The 23815-nt window shown below is 30.6% G+C and overlaps 1 protein-coding gene across 2 annotated transcripts in view; it reads left to right on the top strand.

Annotated features, from left to right (window-relative positions):
• Window positions 1-23815, top strand: part of LOC111637873 (dual specificity tyrosine-phosphorylation-regulated kinase 4-like) — an 88489-nt gene that overhangs the window by 31199 nt on the left and 33475 nt on the right. The gene's annotated exons all lie outside the window — the stretch shown is intronic.

Below are 23815 nucleotides of genomic sequence, written 5' to 3'. Positions count from 1 at the left end.
CTCACTGCAACTCACGAAATTTATGACACAAAGCATGCCTCACTGCAACTCACGAAATTTATGACACAAAGCATGCCTCACTGCAACTCACGAAATTTATGACACAAAGCATGCCTCACTGCAACTCACGAAATTTATGACACAAAGCATGCCTCACTGCAACTCACGAAATTTATGACACAAAGCATGCCTCACTGCAACTCACGAAATTTATGACACAAAGCATGCCTCACTGCAACTCACGAAATTTATGACACAAAGCATGCCTCACTGCAACTCACGAAATTTATGACACAAAGCATGCCTCACTGCAACTCACGAAATTTATGACACAAAGCATGCCTCACTGCAACTCACGAAATTTATGACACAAAGCATGCCTCACTGCAACTCACGAAATTTATGACACAAAGCATGCCTCACTGCAACTCACGAAATTTATGACACAAAGCATGCCTCACTGCAACTCACGAAATTTATGACACAAAGCATGCCTCACTGCAACTCACGAAATTTATGACACAAAGCATGCCTCACTGCAACTCACGAAATTTATGACACAAAGCATGCCTCACTGCAACTCACGAAATTTATGACACAAAGCATGCCTCACTGCAACTCACGAAATTTATGACACAAAGCATGCCTCACTGCAACTCACGAAATTTATGACACAAAGCATGCCTCACTGCAACTCACGAAATTTATGACACAAAGCATGCCTCACTGCAACTCACGAAATTTATGACACAAAGCATGCCTCACTGCAACTCACGAAATTTATGACACAAAGCATGCCTCACTGCAACTCACGAAATTTATGACACAAAGCATGCCTCACTGCAACTCACGAAATTTATGACACAAAGCATGCCTCACTGCAACTCACGAAATTTATGACACAAAGCATGCCTCACTGCAACTCACGAAATTTATGACACAAAGCATGCCTCACTGCAACTCACGAAATTTATGACACAAAGCATGCCTCACTGCAACTCACGAAATTTATGACACAAAGCATGCCTCACTGCAACTCACGAAATTTATGACACAAAGCATGCCTCACTGCAACTCACGAAATTTATGACACAAAGCATGCCTCACTGCAACTCACGAAATTTATGACACAAAGCATGCCTCACTGCAACTCACGAAATTTATGACACAAAGCATGCCTCACTGCAACTCACGAAATTTATGACACAAAGCATGCCTCACTGCAACTCACGAAATTTATGACACAAAGCATGCCTCACTGCAACTCACGAAATTTATGACACAAAGCATGCCTCACTGCAACTCACGAAATTTATGACACAAAGCATGCCTCACTGCAACTCACGAAATTTATGACACAAAGCATGCCTCACTGCAACTCACGAAATTTATGACACAAAGCATGCCTCACTGCAACTCACGAAATTTATGACACAAAGCATGCCTCACTGCAACTCACGAAATTTATGACACAAAGCATGCCTCACTGCAACTCACGAAATTTATGACACAAAGCATGCCTCACTGCAACTCACGAAATTTATGACACAAAGCATGCCTCACTGCAACTCACGAAATTTATGACACAAAGCATGCCTCACTGCAACTCACGAAATTTATGACACAAAGCATGCCTCACTGCAACTCACGAAATTTATGACACAAAGCATGCCTCACTGCAACTCACGAAATTTATGACACAAAGCATGCCTCACTGCAACTCACGAAATTTATGACACAAAGCATGCCTCACTGCAACTCACGAAATTTATGACACAAAGCATGCCTCACTGCAACTCACGAAATTTATGACACAAAGCATGCCTCACTGCAACTCACGAAATTTATGACACAAAGCATGCCTCACTGCAACTCACGAAATTTATGACACAAAGCATGCCTCACTGCAACTCACGAAATTTATGACACAAAGCATGCCTCACTGCAACTCACGAAATTTATGACACAAAGCATGCCTCACTGCAACTCACGAAATTTATGACACAAAGCATGCCTCACTGCAACTCACGAAATTTATGACACAAAGCATGCCTCACTGCAACTCACGAAATTTATGACACAAAGCATGCCTCACTGCAACTCACGAAATTTATGACACAAAGCATGCCTCACTGCAACTCACGAAATTTATGACACAAAGCATGCCTCACTGCAACTCACGAAATTTATGACACAAAGCATGCCTCACTGCAACTCACGAAATTTATGACACAAAGCATGCCTCACTGCAACTCACGAAATTTATGACACAAAGCATGCCTCACTGCAACTCACGAAATTTATGACACAAAGCATGCCTCACTGCAACTCACGAAATTTATGACACAAAGCATGCCTCACTGCAACTCACGAAATTTATGACACAAAGCATGCCTCACTGCAACTCACGAAATTTATGACACAAAGCATGCCTCACTGCAACTCACGAAATTTATGACACAAAGCATGCCTCACTGCAACTCACGAAATTTATGACACAAAGCATGCCTCACTGCAACTCACGAAATTTATGACACAAAGCATGCCTCACTGCAACTCACGAAATTTATGACACAAAGCATGCCTCACTGCAACTCACGAAATTTATGACACAAAGCATGCCTCACTGCAACTCACGAAATTTATGACACAAAGCATGCCTCACTGCAACTCACGAAATTTATGACACAAAGCATGCCTCACTGCAACTCACGAAATTTATGACACAAAGCATGCCTCACTGCAACTCACGAAATTTATGACACAAAGCATGCCTCACTGCAACTCACGAAATTTATGACACAAAGCATGCCTCACTGCAACTCACGAAATTTATGACACAAAGCATGCCTCACTGCAACTCACGAAATTTATGACACAAAGCATGCCTCACTGCAACTCACGAAATTTATGACACAAAGCATGCCTCACTGCAACTCACGAAATTTATGACACAAAGCATGCCTCACTGCAACTCACGAAATTTATGACACAAAGCATGCCTCACTGCAACTCACGAAATTTATGACACAAAGCATGCCTCACTGCAACTCACGAAATTTATGACACAAAGCATGCCTCACTGCAACTCACGAAATTTATGACACAAAGCATGCCTCACTGCAACTCACGAAATTTATGACACAAAGCATGCCTCACTGCAACTCACGAAATTTATGACACAAAGCATGCCTCACTGCAACTCACGAAATTTATGACACAAAGCATGCCTCACTGCAACTCACGAAATTTATGACACAAAGCATGCCTCACTGCAACTCACGAAATTTATGACACAAAGCATGCCTCACTTTCAAACTCATTTTCAAACTCTCACAAATTATTTTCAAAATTTTGCATTAAAATCTCGCGACCCCAAGATTTCACTAAGTGACCCCAAATGGGGTCGCAACCCATAGTTTAAGAAGCCCTGCTCTATAATACTAGAAGACAATATGAAACAAACTGATATTACCCAAAATAAATATTATCCTTAATAGACAATGATTTTCTTTTGAGTTTCAGTCAGAATCGGGCTGACAGAGCGGAACTGACATTGCCGTCGGGGTTTAGACTGCAAGTAACGAGGGGCTAATTGATTGGAATGTTACATTACTGCTCCATTTTTTATTCTGATGAAATAAACAAAACTTAGGTTTTTTGAGGAGATAATTTGAAATCAGCCCTCGCTAATTGCAGGATAAACCCCAAAGTCAATGTCCAATTCAAGGTACCCAAAGGGTAATTTTAAATCGATTTCATTTTGCTTCCTGGTAATCTGAACGTGATTTTAAGTTATCGAGTTAGAGTGAAGTGGGCTAACCTGAAATTGTTACACCGGGACTAACTTTCAGTGGTCAATAATTTTATCCATTCGGCGACTGATGGGCAACTAATTGGGGGTGTGTCAGCTGTTGCCGAAAGTCGTTAAATCCAGTATTTTACCAGTATTTAGTACCAGTATTTTAAAAATATATGCAGAATGTATTTAAATGTTATATTGTACAAATATGAAAAAAATTAGTATAATGTAGGCTATATTGAATAATTTATACTCACTGGCTCATTAAACCAAACTTTCGGCTAACTATTTGCGGAAAAAATGGTTCTAAATTTTTTCTTTTCTTTCTGTAAGTATTAACAATTTGTGTATATTCATACAAATTGTTAATACTTACAGAAAAAGTTTAAATCGATTAAAACACACAGAATTTTATAAAAGAATAATTATTGCTGTTATTATTTAAAATTACAATACAAAATAAATATTACAAAATATCAAATTTATGAACGAAAAAGTGAATATCAAATAAGGATATAAAGATAAATATTTGCTGGCATAATTTTCGATAATTGAATTGAAAGAGAGAGAGGAGAAAAATTGTTATTTGCAAGCTGCATCATAAGATCGAGTTGGTAAATTGACTACTAGAAAACTCTATAATTTGGCTGCAATTTAAAAAAATTGTAGATCTATATATTCCTATTGTCGTCTACCTGTCTGTCCTTAATCTCGAGAACGGTGTTAAATATATGAAAGTCAAGACCAAAGTTGGAAAACTTAGAGCAAGAGGCTCCGATTTATAGTTAATCGGAGAATAAATTCACGTAAAGTCAATTCAAAAAATTTTCTCCCGAATGAAATTACATAGATGACCAACATGACTTTGTTGTTATCAGGAAAAGGGGGCAATACATTACGGATTTGAGATGGAGGACTACATTTTAAATTGAATAAATTAAGAATATGATTATAAATTGCAGCCCAGTATTGTGATGAAGTCACAATAAATAATTTCTAGTTTTTAAAAATAAGTAACAATAAGTTTTATATCCTTAAATATAAAAAAAATATTATCTGTTAATATTCGCACGCCAATGGCCGAGTGGATAAAAGCACTGAACACTGGTAGTTAGACGAGTCCGCGTGCAGTTTTTCGGGTTTTCTTCACGTAGGAGGTCCTCCCTCTCGGAAGCGCCTTCTATGAGAAGGGAGTCCCTTGGCAGATCGCGTTGTTTTAATCTATCGATCCAGTTCAATTCTATTAAAATTTAAAATCTAATGTTTAGAGTTACAAAAATTTTAATTTTAATTAATTTACTTTTAATAAAATATTATTATTTATAAAGATTCAAAATAATAAAAAATGTATAATGCAAATATTATGTAATGTTTATATAATATTTACCAATTGTTATTATATGAATGTTTATATAAAACACTTGCTTGAAATCAATCTTGAAAAGTTTAATGGAGAACTTTGTTATTTTGATTAAACAAAATTTTAACAGGAAAAATAATGAACAGATTTAAGATAAAGAGATCTCATTGTCCTCACAATAAATAAATATCTCCGAATAATTCAGATGTTTTTCAAACACTTTCTTTACATTTTTATTATTTAAAATGTATTAATCTTAATTTTAATATATTTTCATTTAAGATATCAAATATTTAATGGCTCTCGATTTCCTTAACTACTATAGAAATAAAAATGGTTACATTCATAATTCGAATATTTTAAAATATCGAATAAAAGAAAAATGCGCTAGTATTTATTTTTGTACTATGAGTGAAACATTTTGGAATAATTTTGAAAATAATAGGAATACTTCTTAGAAGATTAAATATGAAATAAGTTATTAAACTTGCGGAAATTTTTTGAAATTAATTACCCGATCAATTACTATACAGAAATCGATAATTAGAATTTATAGATGTATATAAATTAGTCTAATTCAAATATTTAATGAACTTTGTGTAGTATTTTTTTGTGTTTTTGCACGTTTATCCTTAGATTTTTAAAATCAAAATTATATATATAAACGCTATGCTTCTTGATCTGATCTTGTCAAAATTTGATGGGAAAACATATTAATTCGTAAAATAATTCTAAATAGTTCTAGTATCCATCTAAAATGATTATCAAGAGATTAACCGACCATCTAATGTAAATTATTTTTCAATTAAAACCCTTATAAAATAGAAAGTCCATATTACATTTCACATTATTAATAACAGTTTTATGAATTTTCTGTGTGCAAACAATAATGTTAATTTATTAGTACAGTTCCCAGTATCAGTCAGTGGTATATCCAGGATTTTGAGAATATGGTGTGCTACTCAAGACATGTGCCAACTGCCATTTTTCTAGAATGTTACTCATTTATATGAATACTGTATTACTTTAGTTACCTAATCGTACGTAATCGAAGTTATGAGACATTTATTTTTAATTTTAAGGTTAAAAAACTGATTTCTTTGTATCAATGGGTGCTGCAGCACCATACTCACTCTGGATATGCTCCTAGCTAGAATCAGAACATTTATTTTATTTAGATACTAGAGAACATTATTGTTTTATCATCAAATAAATTAATTGTATATTATAATAATAAATATTGAAAAGTTCTAGATTCTAGTTGGAACGAAACAAATAACTTATAATTTTTCGTGGAAAACAACGTGGATAATAAGAAATAAGAAAAATTATATATATATATAAAGTCATGCATGATTTAATAACATTGTAATTAAAATTTCAGAAATTCATTTTGACAGATAATTTAAATTAATTATAGCTGATATTTATAAATAAATTTTTAAATGACCTATGGCCGTTTTTTATGATATTGGAAAGTTTAAATACTAATTTTGTGTTTTCAGCTGTATACTTGTGTGAAAATTTTAAGTAACGAGTTAAATAACGAATTTTAAAATTGATATCAAATAATAATAAATTATAGTGGGAATATGATCAGTTATTATAAAATATGGGGTGAACCAAAATCTTCGCACGCTTATAGATTAGGGATTGCAATTGCTGGATCCCTCATCCAGCAATCCAGCTGGATTCATCACATTTTTCGGCCTGTTGGATCCAGCACCTGGTGCTGGATCCAACAGGCCAGGTGCAGGTGCTGGCACCAGGTGCTGGATCCAACAGGCCAGGTGCAGGCACCAGGTGCTGGATCCAACGCTGGATCCAGCACCTGGTGCTGGATCCAGCGTTGCGGATCCGCAAATACTCAATTAACTTTCTAAATAATGGCGCAAAAGTTTACGTTGTCGGCCTTGCCGCTTTGCTACGTGCGCTATCGCTCGGTGGCGAGAGCGACGTTGCTATTCAGTGCGGCACGTGCTACACCCCCTCTCTACACCGCACCGCCCGCCCTTTTACCTCTGCTGATCTAATTGCCAGTTGACTTTCCGCTCTCGCTAAATAAAATAAGTGACTCCTATCCTAGACCTGGTGCATAATTCTAATTTACAGTCGGTTGTGACGTCAATGAATCACATGACGGAACGATCGCAGTTTAAACTGGCCGTAGAAGCTCTCTGCAGAAGAGTCGAGTTTGATAACTGCTGACACAACCCTGAAATTTGTCTTAGACAAACTAAAAAGCCAGGACACAATCTTGAGTGCCAACCTTTCCGAGGCACTCCGCAAAATAATCAGAGAACGGTGTCTTACCGAGGTCACAGGGATTCTGATTTACATACAGAACCCGAAGAAGTGTGACCAAAAAGTTAGAAAGCTTTATCTTTCACATGCCGAAAAAAATGTAATGATAAATATGCTGAATCGTGTAAATACATATGTAGTGGAACCAATAGCAATGGCAGAGGATATTACGGAGGTGGAAAACGATGATCCAGATAACCCGGATTTCCCGAATTTCACATTGGAACAAGAATTAGAGATGCAACTAAAGCGTGAGAAAGAAAACTTCGTGAAACGGAAAGAAATTAGTACTGAGAAGGATTATGATAAGTTATTAAAAAAGGAAATGGCTGTTTATGAAAGTGAGGGAGTAAGAGGTGAAAACTTATCTTTGATTTATCATTATTTGATGACACTGAAACCAACTAGCGTAGAGGCAGAAAAGGCCTTATATAGGGAGGGATATACATGCAGTTCATTAAGAAGTAGATTGGGAGACAACACCATCAATACCATTTGTTTCTTGAGATCCTACTTTTAGAAAAGTAAAAAAAAATAAAATAAAATAACAGAAGTGATTGATTTAATTTTATTTAATCCTTTAAAATACTTTATTCAAGACAAGACTAATATTTTATAATTTCTACTCCAATTCTATTAAATAAGAGTTTTTAACTTTTATTCTATAAGTGGTTAGTGGGCTAGGCTAGGCAATTTTATTGTGAAAATTAATGAGAAACTGAGACTAATAGTTAAATAGTTAATTAAATTAATGAGTATCAGTATCTTAGATATATGATAATATGAATGTATGTGATTCATGATTGTGATAATAATAACTAACTACTAGACTACTACTAATTACTTACTCACTACTTTACTAACAATAATAATTAAATTATTTATAAATAACCACAGACTGATATGTAGAGCCTATATAAGAAAACTGGTAAGACTGATAGCCACTTAGCCATTGATTATCCGTCCTTAATATATTATATTATAATAATGTAATATAAATTAATTAGTAGAATTACCTTTGCTATTATTTAACTTAAAGATTACATTATAATTATAATCTAACTAAACATTGAAAGTTAATTATCTCTATCTCAAGTGTTAAACCGAACCAAAGTTAAGTTTACTATCTAAATGTGTAAGAAGTTTTACTGATTTATAGTGACCAGTCTAAATAATAAAATTTTCTTAAGTATTTAAAAAAAATGTTTTATTTCTTTAAAAAAACCCATAAATTTTGGATAGATGGAGAGATAACACTTTATTGTACCAAAAAACATCCGCGCATCACTCCAGCTGGATCCGCGCTGGATCCAGCTGGAATAACGTTGGCCCAGCAAAAATCCAGCTGGATTAAAAACACTGCTGGATTGAAATCCCTATTATAGACATATACAGTACGCCATGACAGGTTGGAAAGTTAATTAAAACTATTCAATAGCAATCCAGATCTTACATATAGTTTTAATGAACTCTCGAAATTACTTGGGAGAACATTTAACTGATGCATTAACCTCAGCACTTGTCTCCTCTCTTATCTTGATGATCTTACTGAGTGACTCGTTCTTCCAAAATGTAACAGGATTCATCAGCTATTTATTAAACAATTATTAGTACTTCAATAAAATACGATTTCATTGATACAATTTTTTAAGAAAATATACAGAGTGAGCTAAAAATCAAAGTTAAGGTTTCTTCCTATTTTATAAAATTAAAAAATTCTTCTAACTTCGATAGTCCAATATAATTAATTTTCTCTTAAATATTTATCGTAAATTAACTTTAGGATATATCTGATAATATTTGCATTGACAGGCGAGAAATAAGTTTTGAATAGACTTGGAAAATCGGATTTCAAAAAACTGTCACGACCTTAATTACAATAATAATTAGATTTATCGTTTTATCAGGATAATGTACTCTACGTCAACTTGATGTCATTTTTCAAATTTTATTATGAACGAACGTAAAGAATGACATCAGATGACGTCAAAGATATACGTTATCTGACAAGACGAAGAGATCTGTTTAATTTGTATTTCGAAAGTGTTTATTTAGTCAAACTTAGAATCTGCTAATATATAACTTATTTTTAAATTGTTATAGTCGTTTTATTGATTCTTTAATCGAATATTTAACACCTCTACGATTTTTTAAGCTTTGCTATTCGTGTATTTATTAAATAACTAGCAGATATGCCCAGTGTTACCCGGTCGAAAGTAATAAAGACAAATATTAAATATCTATGATTTATATGATTTATTTATATGATGTGGCCTAAATTTGGCTGATTTTTTCGTTTTCATCACTTGACCTAAAAGTTTGCAAAAAGTTAGCCAAATTTAGGCCAAATCAACACAAATATTAAAACTAAAACCATATAAAAGTTTTGTTTTTATATGGTTTTAATTTTAATATTAATGGCTCCACAACTCAAATTCTAGGACTCCGTGAATCTTTTAAAATATTTTTAAAGTTAACGAATCAAATGTGTTATTTGTTTATTTTATAGCTATTTTTAAGCAATCAGTTATTTATTTGAGTCGGCAGTACACCTCAACACGGAAGTTGCCATTTGCCCTTATCACTCATCATTTGTACAACTGACGTTTCATTGAATGATTTAAAAATAAAATATAGTATATATAATTGTTTATTGAAAAACAGTTATAAACAATTATTTATATATTAATTTAATCATTCAATGAAACGTCTAATAATAATAAATAATAAAAAATAAGACATAAGAGTCTGGTTGCCTCGTTCTGTCTGTCAATTGTACAAACTTGTAGCAAAAGAGGCAATCAGTTGTGAGTGTTTCGCAAAAACATTTCTTTGTTTAAAAGCTCCACTTTACCAAGGAATTTGGGAAACGCTCTAATAATGCATTAAACTTAAAAATTATCATAAAGTGTGAGGATTAAATCAAAGGTTTTACAAGTTTCATGGTACCCTATATTTTACACAATTCTAGAGTAACTGAAAATCTTGGTATAGATCGGTCAAAGGGTTTGAGATAATAAGAGGGTGAAACTAGGGAGATGGGAGGTGTTTTCAAATTTTATGATAGACTAAATGTTCCCCAGGAACCTAAAATTGCCAAAAACTTGGTTCGAATTGGTCAAAGAATTTAGAAGTGTATAGGAGACGGACAGACCAGCAGGCATTCTATTATGTATATAGATATACAAAGTTTAGTGCTTGAGACTTAAATTAATAATACTATGTGTAAAAGTCAACAAAATTTATTTTTCTGACATATTTCTCTATATAGAATTTAAAATTCATTATTATACGATTTAACATATTTTATCACAAAAATAATTTTAAAAAATTTCGAAATATTACTAATCTCTAATCACAATTGATGATTGTACAGTATAATGACCATCAAATGTAAATGATAAAGTGTAATGGTGGAATACACATATTTAAATATATACAAAATACAGATCTGGAATAATACCTTCAGAAATCGATTGTATCTTCATTTAAAATTTATTAATGACGATATATTTGTTTTATATCGCCATTATTCTATCAATATAACTGAGTTAACAATTGTTGAATTCATGAAATTTCTCTATAACTTGTAAACACGAAATTCCATGCGACGACATTAAAGAAATGATATAAATTATAATGAAAGTTCGTAATTAATACACTTCTCAAGACTATAATTATTCAAGATAAGTGATTATTATTTTTTACGAAAACCAGAGGAAATTAAGAATCTAGTAACCAGTTATTCAAGTTTTAATCAAACATAAAAACACTACTTTTTTAAAAATCTATAATGAATATTTTCTTATAGGCTATATAATCTGGATTTTTTTTTTTTTGTTATTTTTGTGAATATATAACGGCAAGATTTATAAATTATATGTATATACAACATACAGGTACACATACACAAATATTATTTACTTAATACATAATAGTATATTTGCTATGTAGTCTACACATACAGTAATACCTCGACTTACGTTACCCCGACTTACGCGAACCCGGAGTTACGCGATTTTCAAATCTCGTCGATTCGTCTTTTGTTTGAGCGCCACGCAACTCTTGATTACTCACTCCCCCCCACACTATTGTTCGGCTTACATGTTCGGACGTGTCGCGCGGAATCGACATATAGCTACAATTTATTTTGTGTTATTTATTTCTGTGTTTGTTATATCTACGGAGACTTGAAAGACTATGTGGTGATTTCTTGTAACCGTGAACGAATGAAAATAAGAGATAAGATTAACGAGAACATTTATTAGCTTACGTACATCCGTTTTGGATTTTACACAAATTGCGAAATTATACCCCGACTTACGCGGTTATCGCTCGGTCCCACCTATCGCGTAAGTTCGGATTATTACTGTATATATATATATATTGTACAGTACATATAGATTATATGGAAAATATAAAAATCAGCGTAAATCACGATAGTCTCTTTTTTTTCTCTTCATTGAAAATACTTATATTATGGATTGTGAACTTTGGTGACATAGTTGTTAATTATATGTCTAAGAAAAGATAACTTAGAATTATATATTTAAAAATTGACGTGTTTTATTGTTACAATTAAACTGTTCAATTGTATCTGAATTACTACTATTATAATAATAATTATTATTATTGTGGTGTTGATGGTTCTACATTACACGCAGACCGGTGCTATGAAAATTAATGAAGAAAAATATATTTCGTTTACATGCTATTAGTGTATATATCTATATATACACTAATAGCATGTAAACGAAATATCTTTAGTGACATCTTTAGTATGGCAGCTTTCTGTAGTATAACATATGCTATTGTGAAGCCTTTGATATTATTATTTTTACTTTACGTGCTTTTTCGTAAACCCGCTAAGTAGTTCGTCTTATTTTCTATAAATGTCTAATGGATAAGATAAATAAACCTATCGAATTTGAATAATCGAACAGTAATTAAGTGATTGTACAGACACTCAGATACAATTTTATGCCTTTGCTGATTTAATTAATGAAATAAAAATGAATATTGCTATTAATTTAATAATATCTAGTTTTATTTTAAATATTTATTTGTTTTTAAGATCGATCTTTAATGTCGTATTTCAAGTATAAGCCCCATTTAAACGCATTATTTTATTCTAAAGATAATATCTGTAATAAAGATATACAATAAAACTGTTTTTTTTTTTAAATTTCTATTTAAAGAAATTCTCTATCATTAATTTTATCTATTAAATACGTGTACTGTCAAATTATTTTGTTTCAAACAGAACATCCAATCACTTTTATCATCATTAACTAGATGTAATCATTTTTGTCTGCTAATTTATTACGTCAATGACACAAATCGTTTCGGAAAAAGAAATAACATTTGGATAATCGTCTTTCAAATTTCTTCTGATGGTTTTCCTATTTTTTGTACGTAATAGATCCGAAAATTTCTGAAACTTTTTCTTAATTGTCGTTTTGTTCGCGCTTTTCAAGATCTAAATGGTTTTCTTTACTTCAAGCCTTACTGTATCTGTCTGTTAATGTTATAGAGAAAGCAATTTCCTTTACAACATTAACGAATAGATCGTTAAATGAAACGATCACTTATATCTGCTGAAATCAACCATTTAAACCTATAAAAATACACTAATAAAAATTAACATCCAAACATATGTAATTTGTAATAAAGTAACAGATATAATTTATATTGTTTTGCTTCACTGATAAATATACATTCGTAAAAAAACCAAATAAATTTCTACGTTTGTTTTGTAAATCTAAATTTCAGTAACAGAATATATGTAATATTAGTTATTCTAAAATTCTATAATATTATGATTACAAAAGCCAATGGTCTAGTGGATAAAACCTTTAAACTCTGGTACGGGTTCGGGTTTCACCAACGGACTGGCCACGGAGTTTTTTTTTTTTTTTGTATTTGTTACACGTGTCTACCATCTCTATTATCCGTAGAAAGTTTTCCCAGGACGTGTCTAACTGTCGTATCCCATCTATCCTACAATCCCTCTTACTGCCCATAGGGTGGAAAGAGACAAAAATAAAAAATAAACTGATTGTATATATTCATAGAAATTAAAACGTTAGGATTTTATTAACTTAATATTTTATATAGGATTTTATTGATATATATTTATTTTTTAATTTATTAGATATCATATAATTAAAATTAAAATACTAACTGAAAGTCTTTGAAATCATAACCAGTGTTTATTTAAAAAATATTTATGTAATTTAATATTTTTTTGTTATAAAAGTATTTATATATATTCAGTATAGTTTCAGAAAAGTTTCAAATGAAACTGTCAAACTCATAATTTAGATTTTTAAATAAAATTTTATTACGAAATATTATTACTTTTAAAACTTTACAGCATAAGTGTAATAAAAATATTAAAATAATTAATACTTAGCTAAAGTAAAATTTTATGTTTAAATGTAGATAACAGTAGACTAATTCATTTACCGAGATTTGAGTGAGAATTTTACTTTTATGTTTGTTTTTCTGTTCGCTTCGTGGCCTAGTGAATAAACTATGAAGTTGATTTAAATTAAGGTCTATCATACTTTTATTTTTTTTAAGTATGAATTTTTTATTCGATGCATGTGCACGTTTTAAGATACTAGAATAATGTTTCAACATTTTAAGAATAGCAAGCTTTTCTTTTAGTCTAAAATTATTCTTATATAAATGCCAAGATTTCGATATAATTTATAATATATAAGAAACTATAAAAAATTAATTTAAATAAAAAAAACTATTGTGATATCGTCACAATGCTCTCGATTTTAGTAGTCTTGCCCCCGTTACATCATACTTTTTCTGTTAAAAATGGAGTCATGCCAGTCATTTATCGGAACTCCATTCAGGAGAAAATTTTTGAATTGAAATAACGTGACTTCCGGTCCAAATCAGAAGTTTTTATATAGTTAATTGGGGCCTCCTGCCCCCAAGCTTTCCATATCTTGTCTCGGCTTTCGTCTAAGTCTGTTCTCAAGATAAAGACGGACTGAAGAACGGACGCTAGTGGGAATTTATAGGTCTACCGATTTTTTCAAATTGCAGCCCAACAATTTACATTTCACTATAAATATTTTACATCTATTTAAATTATGAAAGAATAAACAATAAATTCAAAAATTTTCGTATCTCAGGCACGTCGAGAATTGTAGAACGTAATTACCAGTTTAAATCTATCATCACGTACCTATAACGTCACGAACTAGTCTTATCAAGTCTGGAAAAGTGCCATTAAGCACCCGTATCCAATGATTAATTAAATGAACTTGTACTTGAGACATATAATTACTAGCAACTGATTTAATTTTATCTATATGAAATATCTTCTGAAAATAATACGGATGTGTTAATTGATAATACAGTCTGAAAATTATGTTAGATATTGCAGATTATTTAATCTGCAATTTTAAAAATATTAATATTAAATCGTAGATTTTTTAATCGTACCAGATTAAAAAATAGATTTTTAAAAATTATATTTAATTAATCGTGGCTTCTTGCCCCTAAGGTTTCCATATCTGGTTTCGGCTTTCATCTATCTAACATCGTTCTCGAGATTAAGGACGGAAGGACAGACAGTGGGAATTTATAGGTCTACAATTTTTTCAAATTGCAGCCGAATGATGGTTAAGACATCGCACAAAAGTGGTTTTTTCATTTATAGAATTGTACATTTAGCAGAAATTCTTTACAGTATTTCACAAGTATGAGGGTTGATTAAGAACTAAGCTCTCCCTCTCTCTGTATTTTTATGTACAGTAATTAGTCTGGAAGATCTAGAATAATGTGTCTAGTTTTAAATAGTGTAAAATGATCATACATTTAAAAAAATATAATCAGCATTTAAAGTGGCAACTTTTTCTAAATAGTTCAATAAATTTTTCTAAATTTCTTTGATCTATTCTCATGCAGTAACTCTTGAACTTTGGAGTTTGATGAAAAGCGTTGACCTTTCAGAACAATCAGAAGTGCGATATTGACAAATCTGAACCTGTAAGGAGGATGCGGAATATAACTTCAGATTCTTAAGCTTCTCCATTTTATTAATGCAGTGCGATCTTGTATTATCATACAAGAAACAGTGCAAAAATCAGGCATAATCTGATTTCTGTGCCTTCCCAAAATTAAAAGGGGTGTTCAGAAGTAACCTTTCGCCATCCGATTAAAATAATCGAGTGCCAAACTTCAAGCTGCTTTACCGAGACAAGAACTCTTTTAGAATATGCAATTTCATAGAAAGGACTTGCTATAGTTTCTATGGTATGCTCTTTATTATTGCATAAATTTAATATCAAGTTATAAACATGCAAAAGAAACGAATAGAGAAAAACCAGTTTTTCAGAAACGGAATGAAAACTTGAATTGAACGTTTGGAAAAATATATGTCACTCTGAATACTGATTATATTGAAAAATGGATACGTTAGATTAAACTTAAATGATTTTAACCATTTAAAATTGGTCATATTAAGTTATTCTATCTATTCACAAATTAATTTTCTAAAAATACAAACTTTATTATATCAACCAACCCTTTTTTGCAAATATTCTATTGTATTCAATGTTGAAAAGTTAGAGTTTAACATTAAATTCTAATTAAGCAGCTATTCAGCTATTTTTAAAAATATCCGTTTATATTTTTATTTATTTTTCTTCTTCTTTGAAAAAGAAGATATTTTTACGAAATAATTCAAATTTTATATAAATACATAAAACGTTTCGATTTTAATTGATGAAATAAAAATATTTGAAAGCTCTGTATGTGTGTAAACACTTTACACTCATATAGGCCTACTAATTTGTTTTAGAGCATAATTTAGAAAAAACTAAAACAAACAAATCAATTTTTCATATATGACAAATTCAATGGAATAGATTACTATCGAGTTGATAATTGGGGCTACCTATAATTATTACAAGTAAAATTCTTATTTCAAAAGAAATATGACCAATTATTCTTAAATAAGCAAGTGTTATTTCGAAGAATACATAGACAACTTTTTTCCGGCCATTTTTTAAAGTTGAAATTCGTCTCCCTAATCTACGAGTGAAAATACATATAATCTGAAAACAGACGTATCTGACAAAAAAAAAAAAAATTAAACAAATTTTACAGCCTTCAGAATAATACTACATTTTCATAGACTTTCCTATCTCTCGATGATGGATATAGAATTTCTGTGGACAGGAACTCAGAATATGCAGTTGCACGAGAGGATTTGCTGTGGTTTACAGAGAATGCTATATATTACTACATAAATTCAATATTAAGTTATAAAGATGCCAAAAGAAATTTAATTTACATATTAAAATTTAAAGAACGAGTGTTAATTATGCTAAATAACTTATGACTGTTTCGATTTTTGTAAATTTTTAAAAATTATTTTGTTTTATCCTTACACATTCTTCTTTGAAACGAATTAACATTTTTGAATTTTTAAAGTAAAATAAAATTTCAATACTTAATTTTACTTTCTACAAACTGATTCGAAAAGCTATAATTTTTATAGTATTCGATACTTATATTAATATCACTTAAATGTTTAGAAGCTTATTAAAAATAGGATTCAATTATGGCTTTGATAAAGTTTATAATGTTTTATTAATATAAAATTATAATATTTCTTTGTAAGATAACATTTTCTTTTAATTGAACTGTAGTTTTCAAATTGCAGACCTATACATTCCTACTGTCGTCCGCTGTCTGTCTGTATTTCGTTAATTTCGTGAATGGAATTAGATAGCTGAAAATCGAGAACAGATTGGAAATTTTAGGATGTTCGATTAACTATATACGAACTTCCGGTCTCGACCGGAAGTTACGTGATTGCAATTCAAAATTTCTCCAGTACGGAAGTAGATAGATGATCGGCATGACTCGATTGTTATCGATCGAGGAGAAGTATGATGTACAGGGGCAAGAGACCACTAAAATTAAGACCAGACATTGAAAGCTTAGGACCGGAGACCTCGATTAACTATACAGAACTTCCGGTTCATACCGAAAGTCACGTGATTTTTTAATTAAAAGACGATACTTACTATAACTCCAACAGGCTATCATATAAATATATAAATGCATGAGATGAAGCAATCAAAAAAATAATGGAGAACCATCAAAAATTCGGCAATTTACATGATGTGGAATGCACAAATTCGTTTATTTATAACTAACAGGCTATTCAAAAATATAGCCCCAATTATCAACTCGATAGTTATCTATTCCATTGAATTTATCATATAGGAAAAATTGATTTGTTTGTTTTAGTTAATACAGTATTGATAAAGAATTGCAGCCCAGTATTGTGATGATGTCACAATAAATAATTCTTTTTAAATTTCACTCTAATTTTTTTTAATTCGAGTTTTCTATTTAGGTTTTTAAAAATGTCTTATTTAGGATTATAAAAATGGAAATGTTTAATTTCCATTTTTTCAGTTAATTATTCGGCTCCTTATACCTACTTTTTGTGTAATTTTCTATTCATTCGACAAAAATTTTTGTAAACAGATTGAAGCTTATCGAGTTTTGGTGCTAAATTTCTAAGGATCAATAAGTTTAATCATAAATTTTGATTCCATTGGAAAACTTGCTGTTGTTCGGAATAGTGTAAGAATCCAATGTTAACTCAAGGAAAAAAAATTAAATTAGAATTGGAAAGAAAGACAATCAAAACAAATGTGGAAAACAGGAATAGTTTACACTAAAACCTATAATAGCATCGATCTTTCTTTTTAGGCTCGTCAATCATTTTAATAAATTCCCTCGTGTTTGTGAAGTACTACGAAAAATCAAAAAATGCCTTCTTTATTTGCCTGCCATATTACTAGAACACATTCAATGCATTCAAGCGTTGAACTTATACGCTTTACGCCAATGGTTCCCAATTAGTGGTACGCGTACCCCTGGGGGGTACGCAAAATTGCATGAAGGAGTACGCGCGGCAATCTAAAATCGGTCGATTTAAAATTTAAATGCATGAGATGAAGCAATCAAAAAAATAATGGGGGACCATCAAAAATTCGGCAATTTACATGATGTGGAATGCACAAATTCGTTTATAACTAAAAATATTCTCGAAATTTCATTTTAAAAAATGCATTTGTAACAATACCTAAATTCTTACGCAGGAAACAAAAATTGTACAATTTATCATTATTATCATGTCAGCGAAGCAGCAATAAAATATTTACTACCATTTTGCACAACATACCTCTGCAAAAGCGGATTTTCGGCCATGACAAACATGAAAACTAAACATAGTCATTGACGATGTTTAGTTTTCATGTGTGTTAAGTTATTGTCGATTCCTATGGAAATTTCATTTTAATAAACAATAATTTGAAATAATTCAATTTTGTGTCAGGCTGGCCTCTACTAGCCCCCCATAACAAAACTGGCTACGCCAATGATCGTCACCGACTTCAACTCGAAGATGACTTGAGACTGAAGCTGACCAAAAAGCAACCAGATTTTACAAAGTTGTGCAAAGAAAATTGTGCACATTTGTCACATTAAAATTAAATAACCTTATGTTATTTTCATTATTATTCGAATTGTATTTTAAAGGTAATAAATGTAAAAAAAACTTATTTTATTTATCACTAGCTGTCTACCCACAGCTTCGGCTGCATTATATCGAATCTTCTCGTGGGAATAAGATATTTTCTCATAGTAAAATGTAGCCTATGTCCATCTTCAACATGTAAGCTATTTCTGTGCCAAATTTTATTAAAACCTGTTCAGCGGTTTAGACGTGAAAAGGTAACAGACAGACAGCAGACAGAATTATCTTCGAATTTATAATAATAGTATGGATTAATATGAATTTCTGCTATAAGGGGTACGCGAGTTTGAGCTCTTTCTTGAAGTGGTACGCATGAAAAAGTAATTGGGAACCACTGCTTTACGCTAATCATTATTTGCATAAAGTACTATATGTATGATAATTAAGACAAAGAACATAAGTTCAACAGCTGAAAGCATTGAATGTGTTCCAGTAGCCGTGAAAGACGGATAACTTTCGTTGTATTCAGGACTTCCCAACACTAAAACATTTATTAAAACGGCTGAGAAGTCGAATATAATTTTAATATATTTTTTTAAAATTTTAAAAACTATTATTGTTCACATTTTTCGAGATTGGTAGTGGAGAATGGTGGAACGACCTCACTCCGCTATATGCATCATTACAGTGCATTTACACACATACACATCATTATTACATTCTATATATGGTTACGTTTATATGGTTTCTGGGTGGGGATGAGGTCACTTAAAACATCATTAAAATGTTCCTCAAAATTTCAACCTTCTGTCTTAATTAGAATTGTATGAGATTTGAATTACAAGATTTGAGCGCAGAACAAAGCAAGTTAAATAAAAGCGTTTAAAAAGAACAATCGTTGTCATTAAAGACTTTAGTGTGTTGTTGTCTTTCAAAATTTGTATATAACTTATTATTTTAAATCATAATTTAAGACTTTTTAAAAATTTACGGCCATAAATCTTCATTTTTATTAATTCTTTTTATTTGCTTTCTTGTTGATTTAGAAATACAAATAGCCTATACAAATTTATAGATAGTTTATTTTGTTATTAAAATAAGAGCTTATTCAAGATTCTGATTCATGTTATTTCTAGTTCGATTCTGGGGGCCTACTTTCGGTATCCAATGGCAGCAAGGGGCTTACGCTGCACATTTTAACATTAAAGTATATGTAAGCGTATAAGAGACTATCATCGAATGTTTTTGTTTGGTATGAATGTGGAACGTTAGCCTCTCGTTGCCACTCCTGATATTGATTCTCGTCATGCGTAATTGATTTTTTACGTCGGCATTTCTCTTCTACCATTCATGGTATGCGATCAATTATATCCCATGTTTTATTATATTTCTTCTCACAATGTGAGGAGAAATATAATCAAACACGGTTTTGCTCTATGCTATGATTTAAAAATCTAAAATTGCTGTACCTAACTTACGTAAAGATTTTCTATTCAGTTTAATTTGGTAGGAATTCTCATTCTAGCTTTCTCTGAGTAATGATAAAAATGATTGACAAATAAAATTTGAAACTTTTTATACAATTATAAATCAATTATACATTATTATAAATATTATTCGATATTGAATGCCCATGCAATAACTAAAGCTACATTAACTGACTGACATACTTATTGACATGAAATGTTTGAATGGATGCAGACTTTTTAACTAAAAAAAAGTAAATAATTCAATATGTTACAACAGAACTNTTCAAAAGTTACAGTAAATTACATTCTATTGATGCAGTATGGTAGAGCATAATGATTAAAAATATATAAAATAATAAACCTATTAAAAATATAATTTAGTGGTAAAACCTTTTTATAGTTAATTTGACCTTCTATTGTTAAAAATAAGTAATTAAAGTCTGTTTATATTCTTTCAAACAGTTCTATAGATTTGTAATACAACGCTATTCTATAAGTGTACAATAAAAATAAAAATCTCAAAGTTATTTTATATAAGTTTGTTTAACACCAAACGCTATTATTGAATAACCTTATACAGTCAAACCTGTCTATAACGGAACCTGTATGTAGCGAAAACCTGCCATTAACGGAAAATTTATTCGATCCCTTGAATTTTTTGCAAAAAGTAATGTAAATTAACCTGTATATAGCGGAACCTGTTCAACGCCGGGCCGTATAACGGAAGAATCGGTATCGTTATCCGATTTAACACAAATTTAACAAGAAGTTTACAAGACTAGCATGTATAAATCATAAAAAAAGTAAAAAATACACACACCCAATACAGAATAGCAAAATCTGACTACTGTATTACATTAATTTTATTAGGATTTGAACAGAAAGCTTTTGTGTATTTTTATTAACTGCTGTTTTTAATTATAATTACATCACATATTTATGCTAAGTTGTGGCATTTAACACATTATTCCTGATGTAAGATTGTATTCTTTGGTTTTGAAGCTTATTTTTACATCACATTTCGTTTGAATAAAATCAAATCGAAATGTCTGCAGATAAAATGCACATCGGGAATATTATGTATTTAGGTTTCGTAAAGTCATAATATTGATTTAATCAACAAAATTAATCCTTGGAACTTCGTTACTAATATAAAAATATGGGTTTAATCCTGATGTTTTGAGAAGTGACGCAGAAACCCTTGTATTGTTCTTGTATATATAAAATTGTATATACTTGTATATTGTAGATTCAAATTGTATTTTTGGATTTTTTCTTCTTTCAATTAAGAAAAATCTGCTATGATTCAGGAAAAATATTTTTTGCTTAAAGATCATGAATCATAACTATACTATGGTTACTTTACGGAATACGAGTGTATGGATGTTCTAAATGTCCAATCTCCTTCTTACTCAAGTTACTATTTACAACATTTTAAAAATATTTATGTTCTACTTTATTTTAATATAGAGTATTTGGTTCTTACATTTTATATTAAATCGTAACTATGTGAAAGCAGCAAATTAATTTGACATTGGTTATTAATTTTGTTTTACATAGTACTGTATATGATATTGGTTAGTATTATTCTGATTTTTACTATTTTTAAGAAAATTTGGTTAAAATCGGGCTATTTTTAATTAAAAATAGAGAGATGAGTCGCATTTGAGCATAAGTTATTAAGTACAGTAGGCCTCGATTTAACGGAATAATTGGGAAACGGGGTGTCTGCTATTGCAGAAAGTTTGTTAAATCGAATGTATTTTAAAAACATATATTAATAACAAACGTACAATGTACAAGATGTATTAAAATGTTTATGTTATGAAAACACATTATAATTTACAATGAGTAATTTATTCTCATTGGACTGTACAGTACATTATAATTCGCTTTTTTAGCGTTGTCTTTTCGCCAATAATAAAAAGGTTATAAATTTTTCTTTATGATAGAAATTTTTTGTNTTAAATTTAAAAATACACACAATACAATTGTATTGTGTGTATTTTTTAATGTCATTTGTCGGTTTTAAGTTGTTACCATCTGTCTCTTGTTGGACAATTAAAAAGGATAATTCTGCATAGACCCAAATTTATTTGTATGGTCATAATATTGATTTAATCAACAAAATTAATCCTTGGAACTTCGTTACTAATATAAAAATATGGGTTTAATCCTGATGTTTTGAGAAGTGACGCAGAAACCCTTGTATTGTTCTTGTATATATAAAATTGTATATACTTGTATATTGTAGATTCAAATTGTATTTTTGGATTTTTTCTTCTTTCAATTAAGAAAAATCTGCTATGATTCAGGAAAAATATTTTTTGCTTAAAGATCATGAATCATAACTATACTATGGTTACTTTACGGAATACGAGTGTATGGATGTTCTAAATGTCCAATCTCCTTCTTACTCAAGTTACTATTTACAACATTTTAAAAATATTTATGTTCTACTTTATTTTAATATAGAGTATTTGGTTCTTACATTTTATATTAAATCGTAACTATGTGAAAGCAGCAAATTAATTTGACATTGGTTATTAATTTTGTTTTACATAGTACTGTATATGATATTGGTTAGTATTATTCTGATTTTTACTATTTTTAAGAAAATTTGGTTAAAATCGGGCTATTTTTAATTAAAAATAGAGAGATGAGTCGCATTTGAGCATAAGTTATTAAGTACAGTAGGCCTCGATTTAACGGAATAATTGGGAAACGGGGTGTCTGCTATTGCAGAAAGTTTGTTAAATCGAATGTATTTTAAAAACATATATTAATAACAAACGTACAATGTACAAGATGTATTAAAATGTTTATGTTATGAAAACACATTATAATTTACAATGAGTAATTTATTCTCATTGGACTGTACAGTACATTATAATTCGCTTTTTTAGCGTTGTCTTTTCGCCAATAATAAAAAGGTTATAAATTTTTCTTTATGATAGAAATTTTTTGTCCGTTAAATCGAGGTTTTGTGATACGAAATTGTATTTACATTTGATTATGATAAATAATAAAATAAATTATTTGAATTTTAATATATGCTTCAGTTGTTTTTAACAAAAGGCTATGTTATTTTCCATTATTATATTCATCTGGTGCTGTCGAGCAGAAGTACCAAAGCATTTCGATTTTTCTTGGTTTCAAAGAAAAATATTTATTTTATTTATGAGTGATATTTTTCTTTGTTGAAAAATATTATCAAAGACTTTTAGATTTATAATTTTAGAAAATTTATTGCTATTTCGCAGGATTATTATACGAGGACAATATTTAATGAAGAACATTATCTGAATTTAATTTAAAATTATTAATTCATTACAGAAATAAATAAATTT

The sequence above is a fragment of the Centruroides sculpturatus genome, unplaced genomic scaffold, assembly GCF_000671375.1.
Source record: "Centruroides sculpturatus isolate CEXI.00-Female unplaced genomic scaffold, Cexi_2.0 scaffold1039, whole genome shotgun sequence".
Taxonomy (NCBI): Eukaryota; Metazoa; Arthropoda; class Arachnida; order Scorpiones; family Buthidae; genus Centruroides; species Centruroides sculpturatus.
The sequence above is the reverse complement of the archived record's forward strand: the minus strand, read 5'-3'. Positions and strand labels throughout refer to the sequence as shown.